This window comes from Epinephelus moara, chromosome 21 (assembly GCF_006386435.1).
Source record: "Epinephelus moara isolate mb chromosome 21, YSFRI_EMoa_1.0, whole genome shotgun sequence".
Classification (NCBI taxonomy): Eukaryota; Metazoa; Chordata; class Actinopteri; order Perciformes; family Serranidae; genus Epinephelus; species Epinephelus moara.
Window position 1 is genome coordinate 15328050 of NC_065526.1, and position 10399 is coordinate 15338448.

The window sequence follows — 10399 nt, forward strand, 5'->3', positions numbered from 1 at the left end:
TCAACAAGCCATTTAAAAAAAATTCTGAGTGTGCTGTTGATGGTAACTGTACTACAATGCACTATAGATAGAAAATGGAGTGACCTACTCACAACTGAAAAACAATTGTGGATGATGGTGAAGCAGCTCATGGAAGTTCTAAAAATAAACAAATGAATAAATAATTATGAGCGGCATGGTGCTGCAGTGGTTAGCATTGTCCCCTCATAGCAAGAGGGTTCCTGGTTTAAGCCTCGTGGTGGGGGAGCCATTCTGTGCAGAGTTTGCACATTCTCCCTGAGTCAGTGTGGGTTTTCTCCGGGTACTCCAGCTTCCTCCCACAGTCCAAAGACATGCAGGTTAATTGGTGACTCTAAGGGCTCATTTATGCTCAACGTTAAATACGGATCCGGATACGGACGGAGCCTTCTGTCAGTGCTCCACGTTCATTTCGTCCGTGTTTCTGTGTGTTTCCATAAAGCATACGGATACGGGCCAAACGGAGCAGTACCACCGGGAACCATGGGGGCAGTGTTGCTGTCACTACCTGATACGTAGCTCTAGTGAGACACGAAGAAGAAATAACAATTCAATTTCTCTCATCAGCAGTATTAGAGAGAAGAATTCTCCGTCCTCCAGTCACGATGTATTTAACGGCCTCACCGTCCTCCGCCTCCTACAACGCTGCCTCTGTTTTTGTCTTTTATGCAAGAGGTACATTATCAATATCTCCTCCACAGTTGCCATGTTTGTTTTTGAGTTTGTTGTTGTCATAAACTTTTGAAGCTGGGCTGCCCCCTGGTGGATATATTGGTTGACATCCATGCCAACGTAAAGGGCGCATGGAAGTATGTGGGCAGTGACGGTAACATTGTTTGAAACGGACGTATACATTTTCGTACGTAAAGGGAGCATAAATTGTCCGTAGGTGTGAATGTGAGTGTGAATGGTTGTCTGTCTCTATGTGTCAGCCCTGTGATAGTCTGGTGACCTGTCCAGGGTGTACCCTGCCTCTCGCCCAATGTCAGCTGGGATAGCTGCTCTTGGACAAAGTTACGTTAGCAAAGTTACTGCTGATTCTGGACTCAAGACAAAGAGAACAAATAGCACTGTGTTGGAGGATGAATTATTGTAGGTGTTAACTACAAGCCAGTTCAGTGTTCAAAATCACCCAAATGACACAACTTTTTTTTTTTTTTTTTTTTTTTACAGTATCTAGGACCTTGCCAAACCATGAAACTTTTTAAATGATGATCTATTATGAAGTCTGTTTATTAAGTGTCGATGTGTGCATGTCTGTGTGTGTCCGTGTTTAGAAGCGAACTTTGAGACAGAACTCTTCTGTAGTTCAGGTAGTTCATCTCCAATTAAATCACTCCCTCATTCTGCATACACACACCTGCTCCTGCTTGCTTTCGCACACAGACACACACACACACACGCACACACACACATGTATCCCCACAGTCATCTACAAAACACACAGTTTGAATGTGATGCAACACTTTCACACAGTGCTCATCTGTGCAGTTAAGTGTTAATGTGTTTGTGACATTAGCCAGAGAGAGGTGAGTTCTCCTTTTGTCTCCCATCTCTGCGTTGCTACCCCAGCACCAAACTCTCAGTGTGTGTGTGTGTGTGTGTGTGGGGGTGTGTGGGTGTGGGTGTGGGTGTGGGTGTGGGTGTGTGATAGTGTGAGGTGGGATACGGCGTCAGGCAGTTATAAATGGCCATCATTTCCCAAACCACTCTGTTCTCCATTGTGGAGCGCATGTCGCCGCGGGGCGGGAGGGAGGTGATGTGTGTGTGTGAGTGTGTGTAGGAGGATGTAAGGGTGTGTGAGGGGGTAATAGAGGAAGTGAAGGGGCTGGTAGTCCCAGAGGGAAACTGTGACGGTAGAGAGTAGCAGAGACGCACCACTAGGTAGTCTGGAAAGCTGTACTGAAATCAGTGTGCATAGAGACAATTGTCTGAATATGACGATATCAGATTGAATATTATACAGTGTTGTACCAAACATGACCAAACTCAGATCCTAATATCAAAACATTTCAAGATACTGACTCTGAAAAATATCAGAATCAGTCTTAAAAAACTACTATGTGTAGTGTGTGTGTAATAAAAGGAAGTTAAACACTTTCTCAGGTTGTTAAAGGGACAGTTCATCCTAAAAAGAAAAATACATATTTTTCCTCTTACCTGTAGTGCTGTTTATCAGTCTACATTGTTTTGGTGTGAGTTGCAGAGTGTTGGAGATATCGGCCGTAGAGAGGTCTGTCTTCTCTCCAATATAATGAGACTACATGGCACTCAGCTTTTGACAAACTCAGTAGCAATGTGTCAAGTTCTTTGCTTTAACTTATCATTATCAAGTCTCACTTTCACTTCTGTCTGTTAGCAAGTACGACCTCCTGGGAAAATGAAGGCGTGATACTGCAAAAATGAAGTGCGTCAACCATTGCGCAACCTGGTAGACTGGTCCCCAGTCAACACATGCTCACTCCAACCTCGTCACATATTGACGTTTGGTCGTGAACTTTTCACGTCCAGATACGATGTGCAAGGTACCCTGGGTACGTTGGTTGTTGACGATCTGGGACACCGTGTCAAGTTCTGCCTGTTACATGCATTGTCTTCTTTCAAAATACATTTCTGTTTTCAAAGGAAATTTACCGTTTACATACAGTCTCTTTCAAAATAAAAGCATTATGTCAGTACAAGAGCACAAACTGATGTTTTGTTTTTCCTTCCACACTTGCATGTGGCTGGGTTTAGCAGAAAAGAACAGGGTTTGGCTTTAGAATCTTATGGGACACAAACACCGGCATCCCGGGTGAAAGTCCCCCGACACTGCCAGCAGGGCCGGCCCTAGCCATTTTGGTGCCCCAGGCGAGACTGAGATTTGGTGCCCCCCCCAAACCACATTACCCCACCGATACTGGGGACACAAACATCAGGGACCACAATGGTTTCAAGACAAAAAAAGCTGCTGGGGTAGGTGTAAATCATATAATGTCACAGAACTCACTAATAGTAGTAAAACAGCATTTTTTTTATTTAGCCTAATTGCTAATAGGCTATTAGCCAATTTGCAACCCAGTAATCCAGTGTAGACCTAATTCATTGATATATTTCAATATCAATCGAGCTTACTACAATGTGCTACAATGCCAAGTGGCGCTCACATCTCTGGTGCAAGCCAGTGCAGAAATCTGTTTTTGTGGATAAGTTTGTGTAAGCCATTATCACTGATATTTGTCAGCGAAATTTCAGCACAAGAAGGAGCAGTCATCCAGATAGCAAGCTATTGGCTTGCCATTCAGTCTCATATCCTTCAATCTGTAACATTATCTGAGTCCAGCAGCTATTGTAGCATTATAATGTAGCATTAGCTTTATTGCTACTTAGCTAGCTAGCTGCAACAAATGAAACACCTAACGACGTTACACACAGAACGGCATTTTAAAGATAATATAAGACAGACGACATACCTCTATATCGGACTTTCTTTTCCTCCTCCTCCCGCACCTGAAGGCTTGGACCTTTCCATTATTACGAAATGCAGGTAAAACGTAAATATCTGCCTATCTTGACCAGATTTTGACACAGACCCCACTCTCAGTGCGCACAGTACAGGTGCAGGGGCAGGGCAGATGAAAAATTTTGAGCAACAGGGGTGCAAAGTGTATTTCTTTATTTCTTGCTTGCTTCCTTTCTCTCTTTCTATCTTTTTTTCTGTATTTGTTCATTTGTTACCTCTGGAAAAAAATAGGATGGGCGCCCACTGGCGAATTTTTATCATTATTATTTTTTATTTTATTTTCATTTTTTTCCCAGCGCCCACCAGAAAATGTGGCGCCCTAGGCGACCGCCTATATCGCCTATGGCTTAAGCCGGCCCTGACTGCCAGCCACCGCTAAACTATAATGGAGACCAGCTGCATATCATGCAGACGTAAAGCAAGGCTTTCTTCGTTGGCGTCAAACGGCAGAAGTCAATGCTTCAGACTTCACAGTGAGACCGGGTTGCCCTAGTAGAGTATCAATGTATGTTAGAAAGCCCACATTGTTGTGCATTGTTGCTGTTCTTTCTTTTCTTTTCTTTTTTTAGCCAAATTGGAGTTTCTGTGTTTTTCAAATAAGCAAAGCTACTCCACAATTTCTCTGCGTACCCCCTGGTACCTGCAGCAGTACCCTGTGTCTCAGCCTAGCCCTGGTTGGGTATCACTGGATTAAGTTAAATGAATATTAACAGATGTCTTTCAACATTTGGAAATTAATTTCAATCCTAAATATCTGTGCCGCAGTGCTGAGCCCTCCATTTCCTCGACTTGTGTCAAGGGTTCATTCAAAGTGTTACTTTCCTAATACTGCGGAGGCCATTTCTGGTGCCAGCTAAACCTTCGGATATAATTGTCTTTTGTTTTATTCATATATCCCTCTTCTTCATCTCCATCTCTCCAGGCATTTTATTCACGCTACTGTTCACTCACTCTTATAACTTAAGAATCTTTTGTTAATGGTATTGTGTTTTCTTCTGGCACTGGTGAAGTTTAGGATTTAAAACTGTTAATGACGTTTGGCTGTGCTTATATTATCCTCTTTTCTCTTAAACTGTTCAAGCACTTTGGTTACACTGCGAGTCCAACTGCTGAGATTAAATTGGTCTATCGAAAGCAGCTCTTGGCGAGGTTCACTTAGTAATTTGGATTGACGTCGGTGGATGTAATATAGAAGATTCCATTGTCTTCTTCTGCGTGAAAGAATAAAGCAGTTGTGTGAAATCTCTTGATTTCTCTTTCCTCAAAGCTGCACTTTGTTTCATAAATTAGGACTTCCTTTTCTCTCTGTCTTCGTCTGTGACACACCAGAGTAACATCTGTGTGCGCTGTCTGTCCTTACTGGTGCTGTATGTGAAACTCCATCATTGAGACACATTCACAAATTGTCAAAACCCACTGAGGTTCCTGCTGATGATCTCATTTCCCTCTGTCACTCTGGACCCATGTCATATCGATATCCAACCCTGTCTCCTAGAATTTACGCAAAAGGTTCCACTGTGAGAAGTTGTGGATGGTACCAATTGAACTGTTCCATACCATCCCCATTTTTGGTCCCCCCTCTGTTGGGGTACCTAGCACACAGATCTGGTACTAAAAGGTGGAGCTGTGAACACTGCAGTCTGTTGATTGGTCAGTAGAGGACGGTCACTCTGCTCAGGGCTGAGTTGTGGCTGGTTTTGAGGCTCATGTAACCACTGTTCATACTGTGGAGAGTTTTATTAGTAAACTGTAACTATAAAATGAAAGGATGTTTTGCTGCCTCTCACAGCAGCTGGAGTCTGAGGAAAAATATCTTAACTCACTGGGCCGACTGCCGGCAACTTTTAAGGTGGAACGTTAACTTGTAATGTTACTCAATGCATGAGTTGATGACGTGAATCCATCAACACACCTTAAATATCACTTTAACAACTTTGTCCATTACTTTAGTTTTTATATGACATACACATTTAGTGTATTTAGTGTCGGCGTGCAGCCTCATTCTGTGGACGATAAACAAGGTGCAGACTTCCCTCTTTGTCACCTGTAATGAGGAAATACAGTGAGTGCTGGACGGAGCAGTGAGTGACAACAACCCCGCCCACATTTAAGAGTATTGTTTGTGGTGGAAACACTAGGGTCTAGGTACCATGTCTGAAGGGTTACTGTTGGTTCCAAAGGTACCATACTGAAAGTGTTTGGTGGAAACAGGGCTTAAAGGTACAGATGACCCTGGCCCAAGGCCAAGACAGGGCCCATCAAAAGGTCAATGGTTGTCCCTGAAATGGGATCAAGTACAGCAATTTACCTACTGACTTAAATCACTGATGGCACAAGTTATACGAATTTACATGATAAATAAATATAATTTTATGATTAAACACATTGCAGGTCTCTAAAACAAACAGACCCAGTGATTAAAACTGGTAAAACATGGAATAAAATCATTTTCACAACAACAGCACTGTTTGTTAATTAGATGCTGTAAACCACAGTGAAAAATGTGAAAATGCAAGTGTCCCTATCTAGAGCCAGTGTTTGGTTTGTCTGTTCCAGGCCACTGTAGAAACATGGCATTGCAACATGGCGGCATCCGTGGACGAGGACTCACTCCCTGTGTAGACATAAATGGCTCATTGTAAGGTAACCAAAACATGATGATTCTTATGTTTAAGTGATTATAGACTAAAGAAAACATGCTAATTATATTATATTCCATTTGTGCCAGTAAATCCCCCGAATCCTCCACACTGGACCTTTAAGATTCGGGGAAAGATTGTGATTTTGCGACTTGACAGTTACCTTAATTAGCAGCATTTCCTCATTTTAATAGAGAACATAATTTGCTTGGCATTACACTTCTCTCTAAAGATATTTGCCGTTTCAAATTAGTTGTATATAACCATAGTTTCTAGGAGACAGGCCTGGACCACCACACCTTTCGTCTTGTTCTCGGAAATGTTATAAACGCTCCATCTGTCCCTCTCCCCTCCAAAAGAGGTTAGAAATTAAATGGCCAAAACAGCAGGGGACACTGTGAGTGTGTGTGTACACCCACTTCAATATATTACAAATGTCTTCCACTTAGGCCTTTTCCAACCAGGGGCCTGATACGGTTTTGATACAAGAGACAAGTGAGGAAAAAGAGAGGGCCGGTTAAGGAGGGGAACCGGCCGGTGTTTGACAGGAGGCCTTTATAAATCCCACACTCATCCATCATAAGTGGCGTTTGTGCACTCTGAAGGCCTGATAATAGCCTTTTGCATTTTCACACAGCGCTTTGCCTTCTGGATTTGATCAGGGAGCGAGAGAACGACGGAGGGAACAAGGTGTGGGATGGTGAGGTGGGGTGAGGGGGACACATATATATATATAAATATATATATATATATATATATATATATATACTGCGGTTTCATTCAGTCTTTTCTTTTTTTCCCCCAACTCCTCATCATCCCATCCTCGCTCCTTCAAGGCTGCTTCTCTTCTCTTCCCTTCTACATTTTGGGAAAATCACTCTCTGAATTGGAAAAGGGACCCTGGGGCCACAGGCGAAGGGTCCGTGTTTTTTTTTTTTTCCTCCTTTGGATAATTGACTCTCGTTGCCTGGTAATTCATCGCTTGCATATGCCAGCTAATTCATCAGGAGGAGAGAAGCTGCCGACCTCACAACCTTGCATGCCCCGCCACCCCACGTCCCCCAAACACACACACACACACACAATTCATATCCTAACACCTCTCACATCTCAACCTCACATTGCTAAATCGCACAAATGCATGCACACATACACAAACACACACACACACAGAGCCTCCACCCGCCCCAGAAGAGCCAGGAGCTTGGAATGAGAGGAGGGAGCAAGCGGCAAGTTAGTGGATGAAAAACCTGAGATGATAGATGGGGCGCATTGTGGCATTATGAATGAATTATACCTCCCAAATACCTTGAGCAGTGCAGACTGTCAGCCTGTATCTATACTAATCTGGGAGAAAATATAGCTGTTTCCACATTAAAGGGGGCCGGCGAAGAACGGGCCGCAGAATTAATTGAGCAATCAGGCCATTAGAGAGAAACATCATACTGAGCCCCGTTTGTGATGTAGCAACATTTATCACCGCTGACCACCAATCTGCTTCCATCCCTGTGTGTTTTTTTCCTCTTCCTTCCTCTCTAATGTGGCCCCATCTTCAAACAGATTAGGATTATTGTGACAAGACAAAGGTATCTTTTGTCTCTTTCCGTAGCCGTGTCAGTGCCTGCTGCATTTATCACGGTTGTCACACAGTCTTAAGGCTTTCAGCTCGCACACCTTGTCCCATTTTTCTCCCAGTGGTGGGTCCGTGTTAAATTTGCAAAGAAAAGTACATTATTGGAAAATGTCCCCTGATAAATCGTCAGCCTGTCAGATACACCAGCATTTGTTTGCCTTCTTTTTTTTTTCTTTTTTTTTTTTTTTACTTTAGTTTTATGTTTATCAGGTGGATCTTGGCAAAATGTGAGTCAGATTTTTTTCTTCCTCAAAGTGACAGATTTTGGTAGATGGTGGTATTAGAGGTGCTCAGTGATATTTGAGATACGACACCAGGGTCAACAGAAAGATAGGGAGAAGTAGAAAAAATACAATGAAGTCAAACAAACAGTGTGTAACATATTTTTAACAAATACAGTCATCTCACTTTTGTGTGTTATATGCGAAATATTCATCGATCGCATCAGGACTGAAATCTGAGGATAAAAGTCAGCTCTTGTAGACGTCTGTTTTTAATGCCTAAATGAGAAATCCACATTTTAGATTAATGATGCAGAGCAACTAATTACATGTAATTAAATTACAATATAAATGTGATTAAAATCAGTTAAAGTTACTCAAAAAACCCATCAAAACATTGGTGATTTAAAAGCAGTTGAATACAGATTTTTTTTTTTTTGGTGAAAAGTTTATTTATTTTCTATTTATTTAACCTTTATTTAACCAGGAAGTCCCACTGAGATTGAAAGGTAAGGTAGCAGCCAATCAAAACACATTTAAAATGCAACAAATACAACATATAATACAAAAATCCACAATAAAACAACAACTATTCAAACACAGTGGCCTCTCAAGAAAAACAGGGACATGTCATCCTTTATGATGCCCTTAAATTCATCGATGGATAAAAGTGTTTTAGATCTTTTTGGAGGTTGATCCATGTCCAAGGTGCAGAGTAGGAAAAAGCAGTTTCCCCCAGATCTGTTAAAACCCAGGGTACATTAAAAAGCAACCACTTGGAGGAGCGTAGCTGGTAACTACCAGTGCCAGCACACAGAAGGTTGCAGAGATAGGCTGGAAGTTAAATAGGAGATAAAAATATACCAGTGCTGTTGTCTGCTAATGGTCAGTGATGTCCAACCAACCAAATCATAAAGAATGCAGTGACGAGTGCGGTACTTTGTATTTGTAATAAAGTGTAGAGATGCATGGTATACTGAATCAAGGCTACGTAAAACGGAGGAAACTGCACTGTCACTGTAATCAATCACAGACAGAAAAGAAGCTTCCACAAGTTTTTTCTTAGCAATGAAAGTAAAACAAGATTCATTTCTAAAATAAAAGCCAATCTTCACTTCCAACCAGTGGAGCAATATTTGCATTAAATGAAAGCTTGTCATCTCTCCGTATACCCAAACACTTGTATGAGGACACCCCTTCAACGGGTTTACTGTCAGAAGTGGAAATGTTAAAATCATCAATCAACTGTGAGTGAGCTTTAGAGGAGAGCATGAACTCCATTTTCTGAGCATTTAAAATAAATTTTAAACTCAGCAACACAGTAGAATATATGTAGAATAAAACATTCACTCTGTTGCTTTGCAGTTTCAAACAGGGTAACTAGTAATCTTTAACCTATTAAATTTCAAAAGTAACCTTGAATAAAATGATGAATTTTACAGGATTAAATAATAAATGTTTTTTTTTTTTCCTCCACCATGAAGATTACTTAGAAGATTACTGATTACTTATTTGAATCTATGGGAGCAATATTTAGGTTTATCATCATCATCATCATCATCATTATTATTATTATTATTATTATTATTATTATTATTATTACAACAGCATTAGTGTATACTACTCGTATACTGAATGCCAGATGCAATTGTTGTAGACATTTACAGCTGTACGTAGCACCACTGGCTGAGTCTCTTGGGGACTGTTCAGGATGCCGTGACATCACTATCATTGTATCGTGCATGCTGCGGTACTTCAATGTACTACAATGCACTAGACCAGGGGTGTCAAACCCACGGCCCATGGGCTAGAATCTGGCCCACTAGATGACTAGAGTAAGAGGTGCAAGGTTTTAAGAGCAGGTTAAAGAGTGAGTAGCTGCTTTGTGTGAAATGCTGCTATAGAGGCGTTTCCATTTTGACCAGGATATGGTTCTCTGCAGAAACACTAAATACTTATAGATATAGAATATTGTGCAAAATATTGTCAATCAGTAGCTTCAGTTCAAAAGAATCTGTATCAGGAAATGTCTGGATAAATGAACATGTAATGACAGTGAGAGGTTGACTGACTGAATGTGGACACTAAAATGAGTTTGACACTCCAGCACTCGATGTTTGTATGTGCTTCTATTGTCCCTCTGACACAGTGAAGGCGCCAACAGTTACCTAATCTACCTAAATCTAGAGGTGTGTGTGTGTGTGTGTGTGTGTGTGTGTGTGTGCTACAGGTGCATGTTTGTACAGTAGCTAGATCCTTTGAGAGGAATTCAGTCAACTGACAAGCAAAGTAAGATAAAGCAGGACATTTTTGCTTTTTCCAGTAGGTGGTAACATTAAGATGCCGTACATCTTTGCACTGTTTGCAGTAACATAACCTTCGTTTT